This window comes from Nelumbo nucifera, chromosome 2 (genome assembly GCF_055504915.1).
Source record: "Nelumbo nucifera cultivar China Antique chromosome 2, China Antique-T2T, whole genome shotgun sequence".
Classification (NCBI taxonomy): Eukaryota; Viridiplantae; Streptophyta; class Magnoliopsida; order Proteales; family Nelumbonaceae; genus Nelumbo; species Nelumbo nucifera.
The window spans coordinates 62425718-62442667 of record NC_142650.1 but is presented as its reverse complement, the minus strand read 5'-3'; the positions used below and the strand labels follow the sequence as shown (position 1 = coordinate 62442667).

The window sequence follows — 16950 nt, the reverse complement described above, 5'->3', positions numbered from 1 at the left end:
TGGGTCTCAATGTCGATGGGTCAGGACCATGCTCGAAACGGGCATTAGGCCATGTCTGTACGCAAGACGGGTCATCGCGTCGTGTCCGTACATGAGACGAGCGTCAGGTCGACTGGGTCAAGTTCCTTCTCGCTCAGGATCGTCAGACGAACTGCTTGATTCAGTTAGTGGACTAGCTGACTTGCTCGATGTCATTTCGGACTGTTAAGGCAGTTGCTCCATGGCCGTTGGAACGGAGATAACCTGAGCAGTCTGTTTTCCTTTAAATAGGGCACTTAGTCGAGACAGACTTCACCATTTTCCTTCGAGATCTTGAACCTTCAGAGACCTTGGCCTTCAACTTCGCTCACCTTTAGACCTTCCAAGATCTCACCCATTAGGTAAAAACTTCAACCGGTAGCCATGTCTTACTCCGATTCTGGTCTCGAGTGCTATGACCTCCCTGACTTCTCGGGAGCGAGCTCGTCTCGTATAACTACTTCGGCTAGTAGTAGTGAGGGCTACTCTGGCAAGTTCAAGGACCCTGCATCAAGGCCCAAGATCCAAGTGCTGAGGGAGAGGACTTCCTCTGTAGGCACCGAGTGCAGCCGAAGGGGTGATGAGTCTCCCCATGAAAGTGCTAGGTCGATGAAACTGAGGGAAGCTGAGGGGGCCTTGGGGTCGCTCGAGGTACTCGAGGGTGAGGAAGTCCTAGAGCCCAATCCAAGAATAGTGGTTGAGTATGTGGCTTGGGGGGTAGTAGTGGAGCGCCTTGCCCGCTCCAAGTTAGATAGCACCCTTAGCATAGAGCAAGTGAAGGCTCTTGCTAAGCAATATCATATCCCAAAGGGATATCGGCTTAGGGTCCCTGACATTGGTGATCGGCCGTGGCTGCCGGAGGAGGGTGAGGTGTGTGTCCATCAACACTACTTAAAGTTCGGCTTTAGGTTTCCACTTCATCCCTTCATCCCTGAGCTGCTGAGGTGGTACGACATCACCCTAAGCCACCTGATCCTTAATGCTGTCAGAACCATAGTCGTTGTGTCGGTGATGGCTCGGCTCCGAGGTGTTGAGCTGACCGAGAAGATCTTCTGTGGCATTTTTGTCCTGAGGCCGGAGCCCCATGAGATGCGAATATACTATTTCTAGGCCCGTCACGATAGAGTGGTTGACAACCCATCATTTGTGCATAACTGGAAGAGGAAGTACTTCTTCGCTTCTTGCCCCGAGGGTTGGTTGTTTAGGTCAAACTGGGGGAGGCTGAACCTGGTAGTCGAGACGGCATCCCCTTATCTTCGGGGCGAGGAGGCTGAGGTCATTACCCGTATCCGGATGTCGGGGAAGATTTGTGTCGAGCCCCTAGTGCAGGAGGAAGCCTTGGTGTAGGCTAGCCTCAGTCCCGCCTACCTCGGTAGGAGAACTCCTATTGTCGGCTTAACACATCGGTTGTTGTTTTACTTGTAAGTACTAACATGCTTGTTTTGTCCTTTTGCAGATATTCTTGAGGGTTCAATCCCTGAAATGTTTGTTGCAAATTAGGTAGAAACATTGGCATTAGCTTTCAAAAACTAGATGATGTTATCTCAGAGACTGTCCTAAAGTAGGGAGCCCTCTTGGACAATTTTTTCTAAGTCACCGTCGAAGAGAGGTACCTAAGTTAAACCTTCCACACATTGATCGTGTTGTGTGCGGAGCTCATCCCGGAGGTCTAGGTCATTCGTTAGTGGAAGGATCTTCTTAGGGGTTGGATTTTCCTTTGCAAGTAGCTACATAGCACTTTTGCATGGCGCATTGGTGTCCTCAGGTGATGCTAGTGTTGTGTGCTTGGTGGGGAATTTGAGTGCTAGATGGTAAGAAGAGACAAAAGCTCGAAGTGCATTTAGAATCCATCAACCGAGGATGACATTGTATGATGATTGAACTTTCACCACAAGGAATTCTACCATTAGAGTGCTCTTTGGGTACCATCTCCTATTGTTACTGGTATAGTGATTTTCCCCTCTGGTATTAATGAGTCGCTAGAGAAACCGACCGTGGGGCATTCATCGATCGTAGTTGGTCACATCTAATCTTCATCTTTGAGAAGGCCTCTTCAAAAATGATGTCAGGTGAGCTTCTTGTGACTATGAGCATTCGACGCACTTTGAAGTTAGCAATGTTCACCATTATGACCAAGGCATTGTCATGCGACATCTAGACTCCTTTGAGATCGTCCTCGGCAAGCATGATGGGTGTGTCGATGACCTTAGGCTTCTTCGGCATTCGGTCTTCTACTTGGTTGAACCAGGTGTAGGCCTTCAAGGCCAAGGTCTCTTCCTTCGAAGTCGTTCTACCGTGGATGGTGGCGATGACTCTGATTGAAGGAAGGTCTTAGTCATTGGGTGTATCGGTGCGGCCAGGGCTATCTCTACAAGGTACTTAAAGGATTAGCTACAAACTCACCAAGGTATCCTCGTCAAACGATGACTTCTATGTTATTGCAGTGGTCCATGTAGCTCTCCACGTCGTGGTCTTGGTCTCTATGGAATTCACAGTTTTTCTCTCAACTTCTCTTGTTGCCTTGGAACTTCAGCTTCTCTAGTCATTAGACAAAAGGTTGGTCACGGGTCTACATCATCACCTTAGTCCATGTAGCATTAGGGGCATGCAGTTTCTGAAAGTTTGCAGTAGAGTCCTCGGCCTATGGTCTCTATAGTAGTCTGACCTCTTTCGGTCGCAATGAACTTGATGGTCATCTTTGTGTTTGTGCTTCAAATCATATTAGTCCTTCTCGTCCTACCTTCACTGCATATGTGCTTCATTGGAGTTGATGTACTTTTGTGCATGTGCCGAGAGTTTGGTCATTTTGGTAGGGGCCTTTTTCTGTAGTGTGAAATTGAAGCAAAATGACCACAAGTTGTTCATTAGGGCGGTCACCACTATAGATTGGTTAAGGTTTTGGACTTTAATTGACTTGGTGTTGAACCTCACCAAGTATTCCCTCAGGGACTCTGTCTACTTGATCCACATGAGGTTGGCTAATGTCTTCTACTATCTCCAGTTGCAAGTGAACTGTGCCAGGAACTTTTCTTCAAACTAGTCCAAGTGGCTATAGACCAGCATGGCAGCATGGAGTACCACTATTGAGCAATTCCCTGTAGGGTAGAAGGAAATATTTTGAAACACCGAGGTTTCCGAGGTCCCATGTAGGAGCATAGTGGCCTTGGCCTTGGACCCTTCCAAGTGATCCGTGGAGTCTGAGGTACCATCATATTTTTCGAAATGAGGTGGTCGCGGGGGGGGGGGGGGGGGGGGAGTTCCAATGACAGGCACATTATGGTCGAAGTGGCTCATCTTGATCTTGTTTAGGCTTGTAGATATGTTTGATTTTGCTGTAGATGTCGGCATGCTTTGCTGGCTTTGGTGGCGCGCTACGGTCCTATTATTGCTACTATTGCACTTGGGGACCAAGCCGCTCGTTGGTTGGGCTGTGGATGTTGAAATGCTAGGATCCCCATAGTGAGCATTGTGGACTCAGTTCTAGGCTTTAGAGCTAGACTTCCGAAATAGCTTGGGCCATTCATGTTCAAGTTTTGGCTTCGAAAGGTCTTCTAGGCACCCTTTGGGGTCTACGATTGGAGGATTGGCCTAAGGGGGCACATGATAGGTAGGGCAATTGCTGTGGTACATCTGGGCTGCCCCATTGCTTCCATCATCATGACGAGCCGATTGACTATTCTCTGCAGTGGAATGAATTCTTTGTGGGTTACAGGTTTCAACTGCTAAGCCTCGTGGGGAGAGGAGGTACATTTGGAGTGAGATCCCCGTGATGGGGATTGCGCACTAGAGTGGTCGAAGGTGTTTTTTGGAGTCATGATCGCTAGTGCGTGAGAGATGAGAGAAACTAAAGGCTTTCCATACCGGTTCCCATTGATGACACCAATATGACGTTGTTTGAATCAAGTCAATGCCGAGGTGGATATGCAATAGATAATTCTATCAACCTAGATGAGCCGAAGTGGAAGGACATCATAATGCATTGTGCAGATCTATAACTAAATAGTGGTCAAAGGTCCTAAGGATGAGGTCCTCGGGGAAGGCACTCTGACGCTCAAGTCAATAAATTTTGGGCAGTGGTTAGCCGAGTTGAGCTATTGAGGATGAGTTGATCCATGCCAAAGAGGGAAGTATGATGTGGTTAGGAAAGCAAGAGGGCTAAAGAGCGAGAGAGAATAGAGAGCCTATATCTTGAGGGGAGATACCTTTAAATAGATGCATATCATAACCAGTTGAGTTTTGCTTTGCGTCCCACGTATCACATCCCTAAAGAGACCAAGGTCCATGATCTTTAGAGGTTCCATGGTCTATGGCGCGGGGTGTCATGGAACTTATCCGCCTAGGGTCTTCACAAGGCGGCCTGATCATCTACCTAGTGTTGACTCAAAACTGCAACGTGGCCAAAGTCATCAAATGGGCCCTCTCTAGGGGTGCCAATTGACTAGTTTTGGTTTGGATCCAATCCGATCCAAACCTTATCAAATCGAATTTGGACTGTTCACTATAATTATTGGATTAGGCCAATCCAAAATAAATTGGTCCATATTCTTATTGGTTTGAATTGGACCTGAACCGAATTTATAATAATCTAATCATGATGCCAAATCCTTGTCCAATTTGAAATCAATCAAGACTAAAGCCAGCATAAAATCAATTTTACGAAAGTACTTTTACGAAAATACTTTTATAAAAGCACTTTTATAAAAGTAATTTTATGAAAAGTATTTTTATGAAAGCACTTTTATAAAAATACTTTTACGAAAGCATTTTTAAAAAAGTACTTTTATGAAAACACTTTTATAGAAGTAGTTTTATAAAAACACTTTTACAAAAGCACTTTAATAAAATCACTTTTACAAAAGTACTTTTACGAAAGAACTTTTATAAAAGTACTTTTAAATGAAAACACTTTTATGAAATCACTTTTACAAAAAAACTTTTATGGAAATACTTTTATGAAAGCACTTTTATAGAAGTACTTTTATAAAAGAACTTTTATGGAATTACTTTTATAAAAGCACTTTTATGAATGCACTTTTATAAAAGCACTTTTATGAAAGCACTTTTATGAAAGCACTTTTATGAAAGCACTTTTACAAAAGCACTTCTACAAAAGTACTTTAATGAAAGCACTTTTATAAAAACACTTCTACAAGAAAAGTACTTTTATGAAAGCATTTTTATAAAAGTACTTTTATGGAAGTACTTTTATAAAAACACTTTTACGAAAATACTTTTATAAAAGTGGTTTTCTATAATTTTTTATTTCTCATTCGGTTTGGATATCCAATCCAATCCATTTATGTTTTAATGGATTGGATTGGATGTGGTTTGTATTAGATTTGGACTGAATTGGGTCCAGTCCATTTGTAAGTGAACTCACATTAGGCTGGATCGGATTGGACCAAATCCAGTCCAATTAACACCTCTAGCCCTATTGCATCAGTGCCTACACGATGAGCGATGGTGGCTACTGGGTCCGGATGTAGTAGGCACGTTAGGAAAGCACATTAAGTAAGCACCTAATAGCTGTGTGACACTTGTCCTAGCTATTAGGTGCCTTACGTCCAAACGTTTTTGTTCCGTTAGGTGCTTATCTATTATTTTATTATTTATGTAAAAAAATAAAAAAGGAAAACCTATCCCAATTAATGTGCCTTTCTCTCCATCTCAAACCTTTTGCCGTTTAGGGTTCTCCCACCTTGGGACTTTCAGCCGTTGCAACTGGTTGGTTGGGGCACCAGTTCTTGAAGCCCTCATTTGCGATTTCATCTCAAGAAACCCATTCATCCAATCTCTAGTCATCGTATTCCTCATTTGCAGGTTCTGAACTTCTCCCACCTTTGGACCTTTTAAGTAAATTACTAATTTTTGAAGAAATTGTTTATTTTATGATACTAGCATAGATGAATTTTAATGCTTATTGTATTTGTCTTGTTTTGTTTATTGAGAAAGACATAAACTATTATGATTCTGACTAAAAAAGACATAATTAATTCTGACAAAAAGATATGAATCAATTTTCTAGGAATACACATAAACTATTCTCACGAACTGATAGAGTTAATACCAGTGTTTCTACTTAGAGGTGTAAATCCGGTCGTGCCGCCTGCAACCCGACACGACGGTCCGCGGGCCGTGCCAAGCCCAACACGACTATGCAAGTGAATGAGGAATATGATGGCTAGAGATTGGATGAATGGGTTTCTTGAGATGAAATCGCAGGTGAGAGCTTCAAGAACTGCTGCCCCAACCAACCAATTGCAACGGCTGAAGGTCCATAGGTGGGAGAACCCTAAACCACTGTTTTCAAAACCGGATCGGACCGGATGGTCGGACTGGAAAAACCGGGAACCGGTCAATCTGTTTTCCTCCAAAACCGCTTTTCCCCCCCAAAACTGTTGATTTTGGTCAGCAAATCGCTGAACCGGTCGGTTAACCGTTTGAACCGTTCGAACCGTTTTGACCATTTTCCAATTTTTAAATTTTTTTATTATTTTTGTTAGAACAGGCTGGCCGTTCGGGTCGAATGGTCGGACCGTTCAAATTGATAACCGGACGCCTGACTGGGGTCACCGGTTCAATTTTAAAAACCATGCCCTAAACGACAAAAGGTTGGATATGGAGAAAAAGGCGCATTTATTTTATTTTATACAAATAATAAAATAATAGATAAACACCTAACGGAACAAAAACGTTTGGACGTAAGGCACCTAATAGGTGAGACAGTTGTCACACAGCTATTGGGTGCTTACTTAATGTGCTTTCCTAACGTGCCTACTACATCCCGACCGGGTGGCTAATATACGACCCCAACGCTACAAATGACATATCAAAAACAAAAAAAAAAACTCAATTGTGCCCATTGGTTTTTCTCTCTTACCAAATTATTCTTTCTTCTTCTTCTCTTGATATACTTATCTCTAATTCTCTATATTTCTAATTAATGAAAGGTAATCGTAGAAAAGCAACAATTATCGGCTCACCCTTGTTTTTGCCACGCCCGATCGAGGATCAGCTTGAGTTTTCTTCTTGTTCTCCGACGGTACTGCCTGAAACTTATTATGCCCGACAGTTCGAACCACAATTGGCCATGGACGCTGCCGGTCCAAGCTCCAACCTTAGTCATGGAGCCTCCTCCAAGAACATCTTTCGGTGTTTGGTTTGTTGTCCAAGAATCACAAAATCAAATAAGTAGGTTGAGGAATGACAATGGAAAAATAGAAGAAAGCCCATGCAGGCTCTCCTTTTTACTTTCTAATAATTGCACCTGGTTAATCAATTAACTAAAATATATATATATATATATATATATATTTTTTTTTTCCTTCTCCCTTAAACTTTAATGTTCTAATGAGATGCGAGAATGACAGTGAGTTTGTCGTTAACAAGCTGAGACTAGATCACGAATTAATTAGAGGTACCCAAAACCATCTCTACAGATGGTTTAAGTACGTTTAAATGCCCATAGAAATTGTTGGGGTATACGGTATACCGTCTTTAGCCATCGTATCCTGGTCCATGTCTACGAAATACTAATTACTCATTTTTAATTAACCACAGACCGACGACAGACGCTCAAGTTTCTTCTTCTACAAAAGTTGACTTCAGCCATTTCAATTACAACCCTTTTCGGGAATTTTCAAAATGAAAAATCGGAAACTACCATTTTTTTTTGACAAACGAAAATAACTATTACTTAGAAGCAAATATAACAGGGTCCACATCAGGGGGAAGGCTAGCCCATACAAACCTATTTACAAAAAAGTATTTTGCCACCCTGGGCTACATAATGGGCTGCCCTATATACAGACCTAGGAATAGCCCATACAATACACTTTATTCTAACGAGTATCGGATAAATATAGGTTGTGTTTGGTGCCACTATTGTTTTTACTTCAAACTTCTTGAATTGATCAATATAAGTTAGGTGAGAAATATGTGTCATTACATCACATATGAAAGTCATTTCAGCTATAGAAAAATGTATGTGTAGGACTGATGTTGATGTTTATAGTTAAGATTGTGAAGTTTCATGTTTCATGTAGAAACAACAATTTGGGGCCTTTGGACCATTGAAAATTTGATAAATTCTAAACCGAATTCGACCCAATTTAGTGCTCCACAACAACCAATATATTATTTTTTTCTTGCTAAAATAGCAAATACGTTATTATACTGTTTTTTCCACAAGTAGTGGCATATATTGCCGACAAGTTATTGCACAATATAATTCAAAGCGTGGAAGAAGAGGCCACGCCTGACAGCCTACTGGCTTTCTTATTAACGTCACAAGGATTCCACAATTAATTAATAAAAGTAAACTTATGTTGATAATAGATTATCATCATCTCAGCATGTTTCTCTTTTCCCCCATCCCCCTTTCAGAGACAATTTGAACTATTTACGGTATAATGTATAATCTGGGTCCCATGTCTTCACATTATCCATACCATTATTAAACTGACCGAATTGGTCAGGGGTCTGGTTATCGGTTTAAACAGTTTGACCATTCGATCTGAACGGCCGGCCCGTTTTAACAAAAAAAAAAATTAAAAAATTAGAAAATGGTCAAAATCGTTCGAACAATTAATCGGTTGGTTCAGCGGTTTACTGACCAAAATCAATGGTTTTACGGGAAAAACAGTTTTGGAGGAAAATAGAACCGGTCAGATGACCAGTTCCCGGTTTTTCCAATCCGGTTTTGAATTAATACAGATTTATCAACCAATACATATATATGGCAAAAATAATGTTTTATGGATTTAATCTGAATTAACCCAATTAGGAATATACAACAAAGCTCGTGCATCACACTGGCCATGACTGGTATAAGAATATAACAAATACATTGGGCTATTGAAAATTTGATAAATTCCAAACCGAGCATGACACGAGTTGCATACCTAGTAAAGATCTTAAGTGGTATTAAGAATGGCAATATTAGTGCCCAACAATAACCCATATATTATTTTTTCTTGGTAAAATAGCAAATACCTTATTATACTAAAGTTTCTTTCCGCATGTGGCGTATATTATCCACAAATTATTGCACAGTATAATTCAAAGCGTGGAGAAGAGGCCACGCCTGACAACCTACTGGCTTCATATTAACGTCACAAGGATTCCACAATATATATATATATATATATATATATTTTTTTTTTTTTTTGACAAAGGTAAAGATTATTAAAAGTAAACTTTATATATAGTTGATAATAGATTATCACCACATGGAATATTATATGATAAGGGGAAAAAGTTATAACCAATCAACCAGCATATAAAAGGGTTAACGTACCAATCAGATGAATATTCATCAAAATTAATTTATATAGGGTACTTTTGATTGTTAAAATTTTTTGCGGTATTATATCTTATTCGACATCTACACACGCAAAGCTAATGAATCTATAAATAGGAGAATTCACAAAGCAACTAATTACTTCTTTTCTTTTCTTCTGATATTTGCCCCCAACCTCCTCTGATCTTGTCCTCTATCCTCTAAACCCGACCAGCTTGTTCTATTAAAATTATGCTGAGACTTGGCATAATTCTCACCCTACTCATTTTCTGCACAACTTATTGGTCACATGGAACTAGCACAACTGCCATCCTTAAGGTAAGGTTGCTAGCTTTTTACACACACAAACGGGATGGGATGGGAATGGGATGGGTTATCTGAATTCTGATGAAGGCCAGGCGATATGGATGTACATTTGGAAACAATTTATGATACTGTGGATGTACATCAGAATTCAGATAACCCATCTGAATTCTGATGGGTTATCTGAATTCTAACATCCTACCCACAAGACACTATGGATGTACATTTGGAACATTTACTACGAATGGTAATATACAAGTACAAGAGATGACATTGTGCTGTAGTGTTTTGTGGATAGGAAAATCTCTGATCAGTTCAGACTTCAGAGTTCTCATATAGAAACAATTTATGATACTTAACTTTATGGAGTAGAGAACTTGATTCCTGTTCTCTTTTATCTTATTAACTAATTATATGTAGGAAGATAATGCATGTGTATATTTATTGATAAAAAATGGCAGCACTACATAGTTTACATGGGAGATCACTCGCACCCAAACTCAGATTCTGTGATCAGTGCCAATCATGATTTGCTTGCTTCAGTCCTTGGCAGGTAGGACATTAATTGGATTAGATCATGAGAGTACACCTACCCTTTAGGAAGTTCTGAACCTCTATGACCCCAACCTTTTTTCCAGTTATGAAGGAGCACAAGAGGCAGCGGTTCTCCATTATACGAAAAGCTTCAGAGGCTTCTCTGCCATGCTTACACCAGAATAAGCACAACTCCTTTCTGGTAAGTTTGTTCAACAAATATGAATGTGAGGCCGGGCTACCAAGGATTTTTGCAACACCAGCTGGAATTAATGAATGACTCTCCCTTGATGCTGCAGAGAGCGAATCGGTTGTTTCTGTCTTCGAGAGCAGGGAAAGTCATGTCCATACCACACACTCATGGGAGTTCCTAGGAGTCGATTCCATGTATCAATATAAGCAACTTCCAATTGACGTGAAATCCGATATGATTATCGGTGTTATCGACACCGGTAAATGCTCTTTTTGTTTATTTACTATAGAATGACACTTATAATATGGCTTTACGCAAGATTACCGATTTGTATTAATGTAAAGGAGTACGGAGAGTAACTTCATGACTGGTGGACTTGACAGGAATTTGGCCGGAATCAGAGAGCTTCGATGATAGAGGGTTAGGGCCAGTGCCCAAGAGATTCAAGGGGAAGTGTGTCCCCGGACAAAATTTTACAGTGGCTAATTGCAACAGGTATATATTATTAAGAGGTTAACGATAGGGGCCAGCCGATTGAATAGTAGATTTGAATACTGTATAAAGCATGAAATCTGGATTTCCAAGCTTTCTGCAATTACGTATATATGGGTATTGTTGATTTGAATTATGCAGGAAAGTTATAGGTGCCCGGTACTACACGAAAGGATATGAAGCAGAAATCGGTGCACCTCTTGAAGCTCTCGGCGTTCCTTTCTTCCGGTCAGCTCGAGATGAGAATGGGCATGGCACACACACTGCCTCAACAGCGGCAGGATCTGAAGTGAGCAATGCCAGCTTATTCGGCATGGCTGCTGGTGTTGCAAGAGGAGGTGCACCCACTGCTCGGCTTTCCATCTACAAGGCTTGTTGGCTTGCCGGGTGCAGTGATGCAGACCTACTCTCTGCCATTGATGATGCTATTGATGATGGTGTCGATATAATCTCGGTCTCAGTGGGCGGGACAAGTCCTACTTACTTTGTGGACACAATAGCCATCGGAGCCTTTCATGCATTTAAGAAGGGAATTCTGTTTTCAGCATCAGCTGGAAACAAGGGAGTTAGTCCGCTGTCATTGTCTAATGGGGCTCCTTGGATCCTCACGGTGGCAGCAAGTACTGTGGATCGAGAATTCAGATCGGATGTGTATCTTGGAAATTCCAAAGTTTTGAAGGTAATTATTAACTTACCAGCTGCTGGAATCTGTCTTTATTTGAGACGATTTATAAATTCCTGCAGATCAAAGTGCCTTAATACATTTTGATTGATCAGGGATACGCATTAAACCCATTCAAGATGGAAGGGTATTATGGTGTAATAAATGCTAGTGCTGCAGCTGCTCCAGGCGTTCCTTCTCGTAATGCAAGGTATGCATGTCCGCGTCTCATGGCTTAACCCCTTTAATTAATACCAATCGATATTATTTAGTTGTTCATGAAAATATTCCATCCAATCTTATGTCCTGAAACAAATGCTGCTGCCTTACTACTAGTTCTTTTCTAATGGGGTTTCAGTATTTCTTTGTTTGTTTAGCTTGTGCCAGAACAATACTCTTGATCCCACGTTGATTAAGGGAAAAATTGTGGTCTGCATCATGGGGTCGACGGACTCAGGGAAAAGCTTAAAACAGGGTGGCGCTAGAGGAGTTATATTCATTTATGAATTTTCCAAGGAGAAAGCAAACCTCCAGTTTGTCCTTCCAGCCACAATGATTGATGAAAATGAAGCAAAAGTTCTCCTAGCATATCTAGCTACAAAAAAGTAAGTAAACGACGATGGAATGTCGAGCAATTCAATGATTCATAAGCATGCAATTTGGCCCGGGTTGAACACCGACCTGATTAACCCAATTAAACGGATTAATGGGCTAATTTAACTTGGACCTGACTAACCCAATTTGGGTCGGGCTGGGTTGAGAATTTGCCAAAATTTTCAATGGGGGCAAGCCCTAACCCGGCTCAGCACGATGAAGTTGAAATTGTTCTCGTGCATGTATGGATGATTAATGTTTATTTTGCAAATAGGAATCCAACTGCAAAAATATCTCCCACGAAGACTGTTCTCAACACAAGTCCAGCACCGGTTGTGGCTAGGTTTTCTTCAAGAGGTCCTAATTTCATAACGCCTGATATTATCAAAGTATGTTTTATTTATTTATTTATTTATACCATCTATTGCTATTTTCTCTTGGAAATTCATAACATCAATGTTACTAAATGGATCAGGGTTGAACGCTACTAATTAAATTCGGGTAGGGTTGAGGAAATTGTGGTCGGGTTAGGTTCAGGGTTAATTATCGGCTATGTATAAGGTTCAAGGGTAAAGTAATCAACCCAACATCAGCTTAAGTCATCTATCCAGATGATTGAACCATTTCAGTCTAACTTTCGAATTTAAATCAACCTCCCACAATGTCCCATAGCACATCCCTATCATGTATTAGAGACATTTCTCGATGATAAAATCATCATTTATGATATTATCATCGGAAGATGTTATCAATATATAGCTGAAATATGCTGTGAAACATTGTGAGGGGCTGATTTGATCTCCTAACTTTCCCTCGTATATAAATATATATATATATATATATACACCCTGCTCTAATTCTTCTGGAGTAGAGTCATGTATCCACTGACCGAGTACCAATTTAAGATTGTACCAATTTCGGGCTCAAATGGGTAGCATTATATGTATTAAGGAACAAAAGAGAAATAAGTTATAAACTTTTACATAACACAAAATGAAGTATAAAAAATTAATTTCTATTTTTCAACAAATTTTCATACTAATACAAAAGAAAAATATATGTTGCAGCCTGACATTACAGCCCCTGGAGTGCAAATTTTGGCAGCTTGGCCGCCAATAGCAACCGGCATAACTGGTGGTCGGCCTACTGACTATAACATAATATCTGGAACCTCCATGTCCTGCCCACATGTTGCAGGAGTTGCTGCTATTATAAAATCCCTTCATCCTTCATGGAGCCCATCAGCCATAAAATCGGCAATCATCACAACGGGTGAGAATATTATATGTTTATTTTAATTTACATAATTCATGGGTTTGATCTTCCACGTCAGCACCTCCACTTTAGGAGGGACAGTGTGAGATTAGAGATGTTCATATTAAAGAAAAAAAAAAACACCAACCAAATTCAGAAAACTGAACCAAAAAATCCGACTAACAGAACTGATTGATTAGTATTTTTCAGTAAACCTAAAAAAAAATCGGTGGTTGGTCGAACTGATCAGTATATATATATATATATATATATATATTTATAATTATTTATTTGTAATAATTTATTTATAATATATATTATAATATTATAAAACTAAAAAGCAAAAAACTGAAATGATCAACTTGCTAATCGATTTATTTTGGTTCTGTTTCAGTTTGGGATTTTACAAAAACTGAGTATATGTTTGGCATCGATGCTACAGAAAATGGTGCTGTTGATGTGTGGGTTGGAAGCACCGTTTTTTAAGAAACAGTGTCTTTTTTTTTGTTTGGAAACGTCGTTGTCAAGTAGGATGTTTCCTGGAACAACAACAATACTTTTTGTTTGGTATCAGTACTCCATATCTGTTTTTGGCACTCGTACCCATTATAAGAAATCCACGTCACTGCCACATCATATCTTTTTTGACAGCAACGAGCTCTAATCTAAAAAATGTCAAATTTAACATTGTTTCAAACCATACTTTCTCGATTTCTAAAGAGTGACTTGAAGCACTGTTTTTTATGAAAAACAGTTCCAAATAAACAAATGTTTCCTGGAACACCATTTTTTCCGACATAACACTGATGTATCACTGTTTTGTGGAACAACGACAATGATACCAAACAAACACTGAGAGACTGGTTCCCCCGAACTGTGAGCATCTCATGTAAGACTAGCCCAATTATTGGATCATGGGAATATTGTCAATATTTTGAGAGTGGTCCTATTTAACCAATAATAACACCCCATGTTTATTTATCCATCAAGTGTGCTGTGCATATTACCCCACAACTACTCCAATATCTCATTTTGCATATATTATTGGTTTAGCAGCCTGGAAAGGAACCTTCAAGTGCAGCTAATTTAGATTAATTGGCTCTATAGAACCTTAAACTTATTACAATAACAGCTAAGCAGGGTGTTGTGGCTTTAAGATCCAACATAAAAAAAGCATATCTGATATCCCTCCTTTCTAAAAATATTCAAAGTGAATTCTTCTTCTTTCTCCTCTTTCACATATTGACCATAACAGTTAGCTAGGTTGGTAGCTCAAGACCTTGCATTTTTAAGACATGCATTAAGTCTCAATCAATCCATATACATTTGTTTAAGAATAAATTAATTCTTCAAAGTGTTACTACTAATAGGAAACATGCATGCTCAACTCCTGACGAGCTCAAACAATAGTTTAATGCCAAATTACGTACCTATATATGAGCACATGATCATATTTATAATGTTCTTACAGTTTGTTTCTTTTTCCTACAGCTTCGGTACTTGACAACACTCAAAAACCCATATTAAGTATCTCATCAAGTGACTCTCTAGCGACACCTTTTGATTATGGGTCGGGACACATCAACCCAATTGCAGCAATAGATCCTGGACTAGTATATGAATTTGATTCCACAGATATCATCCAATTCCTCTGTAGTTATAATACTACAGCTTCTGAATTCTTCAACTTAGCAAGAAAGAGAATTGTTTGCAAAAGCCCATCAATTCCCTCCTACAATCTCAATTATCCTTCAATTGGAGTGGTAAATATGAATAGGAGCATAGCAGTACATCGAACAGTTACTTACTATGGTAAGGGCCGAACAATTTATGTTGCATCTATAAACAAGCCAGCAGGTGTGGACGTTGTGGTCAGACCTAGCAAGCTCAAATTCAGCAAAGCTGGTGAGAAGAAGTCTTTTGAGGTGCATTTTAAGCCCTACAAGAAAAGTAAAGAAAGCTTTGTCTTTGGGGACTTGACATGGAGCAATGGCATCCATAATGTTAGGAGTCCCATTGGCCTCAAAGTTCTCTCAGTCTAGCAATTTGGTGTTTAAGCAGCCTAGCTAACTATATTATGTACTCTTTTTCTCTTCTCCTAGACGATATTTCCGATAAAGAACCGTAGCAGGGAGTACACACACATGCTACTCCGTGGTTCCCAAGGAATAATAAAGAAGGACCTAGCTAGCAATTTCAGGCTTGTAAGTTGCATTACCATATGTAACTTTAGAATCTACTGAAACATACATAATGTAATTATAGCCAATGGTTCTTATGTTGTTGTCTTAGATTGTTTACATTCATATATGCAATTAATATTTTCTTTTAACACTAAATGCGTTTGAGGCTGGTCTAATTGAATAATTGTTCCAATCAACCTGGATTAAACACCAATAATTTTGTACCTTCCCTTCATTTGAACTAATTGAAGGGGAGGGGTGGGTGGGATTATTACGATCATCATCATAATCCAAGCCTTGTCCCATTTGTATAGAGACTATATATCATATGAATCATGTTTCACCATTCTATTTTGGTTAATTTTTATTGAATTTTGAGTGTTTGAATCATATCTTACTACCTTGACCAATGTCCCTTTTGGTCTTCCTCTAGCCCTCCTACCCCCTTTATCTTGCAACAAAGTTGTGAGATTATAATAAGTATTAATTAGTTACATGAGTTAATTTATATTAGTTACATGACCTATGTCTCTATTGTTGTGTGTCTTTAGAATCATGGTGATATGGTTTCTTTGCTTGGTTGCGCTAGACGACGCCAATTTGTTGTAAACAAAATTTGGTCAATTGATAAAAAAGATCCTATAAAGGGTAGAGTCCTAGAGTATGTCTCCTAGTTAGTTCTTTGATGCATAAGTCAAGAAGTGGGAAAGGGGTCACCAGGCCAAGCTGAGGAGGTTTGTCAGTGAGAAAAGCAAGGAAGCAGGGATCTAGAGTTCCAACTTTGATCTTTCCTGAGTAGCTCTGTCAATGGTCTACTGATCATCCCATAACCTTGGACAAATTTTCTAGAATACCCTATATATCAATCCTAAAAATCTTTGCAAGGACTTGATGGTAGTAGGTTTAGGTCATTGAAACATAATCTCAATCTTAAGCAGATCTTCTTTTACTACCTCAATTGTACTGATATGCCCTAAGTATTCATCCTGAGCTTGCCTAAATGAACATTTGAACATTTTGGCATAGAGATGATGTTGTCTTAGTGTAGAAAATATTGTTCTTAAGTGATCCAAGCGACTCTTCAAATATAGGCTATCAACTGAGATGTCATAAAAAAATATGATGACAAACATCCTCAAATATGGTGCAAATACCTCATTCATAAGGGTTTGAAAGGTGGCTAGGACATTGGTCAAGCCAAAAGGAATGGCCCTAAACTCATACTGACCATGATGAGTTTTAAAGGCACTAGTTTGTGGCATCCTCCTCTCTCACCTTGGTTTGATGGTGCCTTAACTCTAAGTCCAATTCTGAGTGCACCTTAGCACCATACAACTCATCTATTAACCATCTAAGGTAGGCATAGGAAACTTGTCATGATAGTCATCTCATTGACTTCTCTATAGTCTAAACAAAA

The 16950-nt window shown here is 39.6% G+C and overlaps 1 pseudogene; it reads left to right on the top strand.

The window, feature by feature from the left end:
* The first annotated feature begins 402 nt into the window (after positions 1 to 402).
* LOC104607753 (subtilisin-like serine-protease S) lies at positions 403 to 15491 on the top strand (annotated as a pseudogene).
* Positions 15492 to 16950: the final 1459 nt, after the last annotated feature.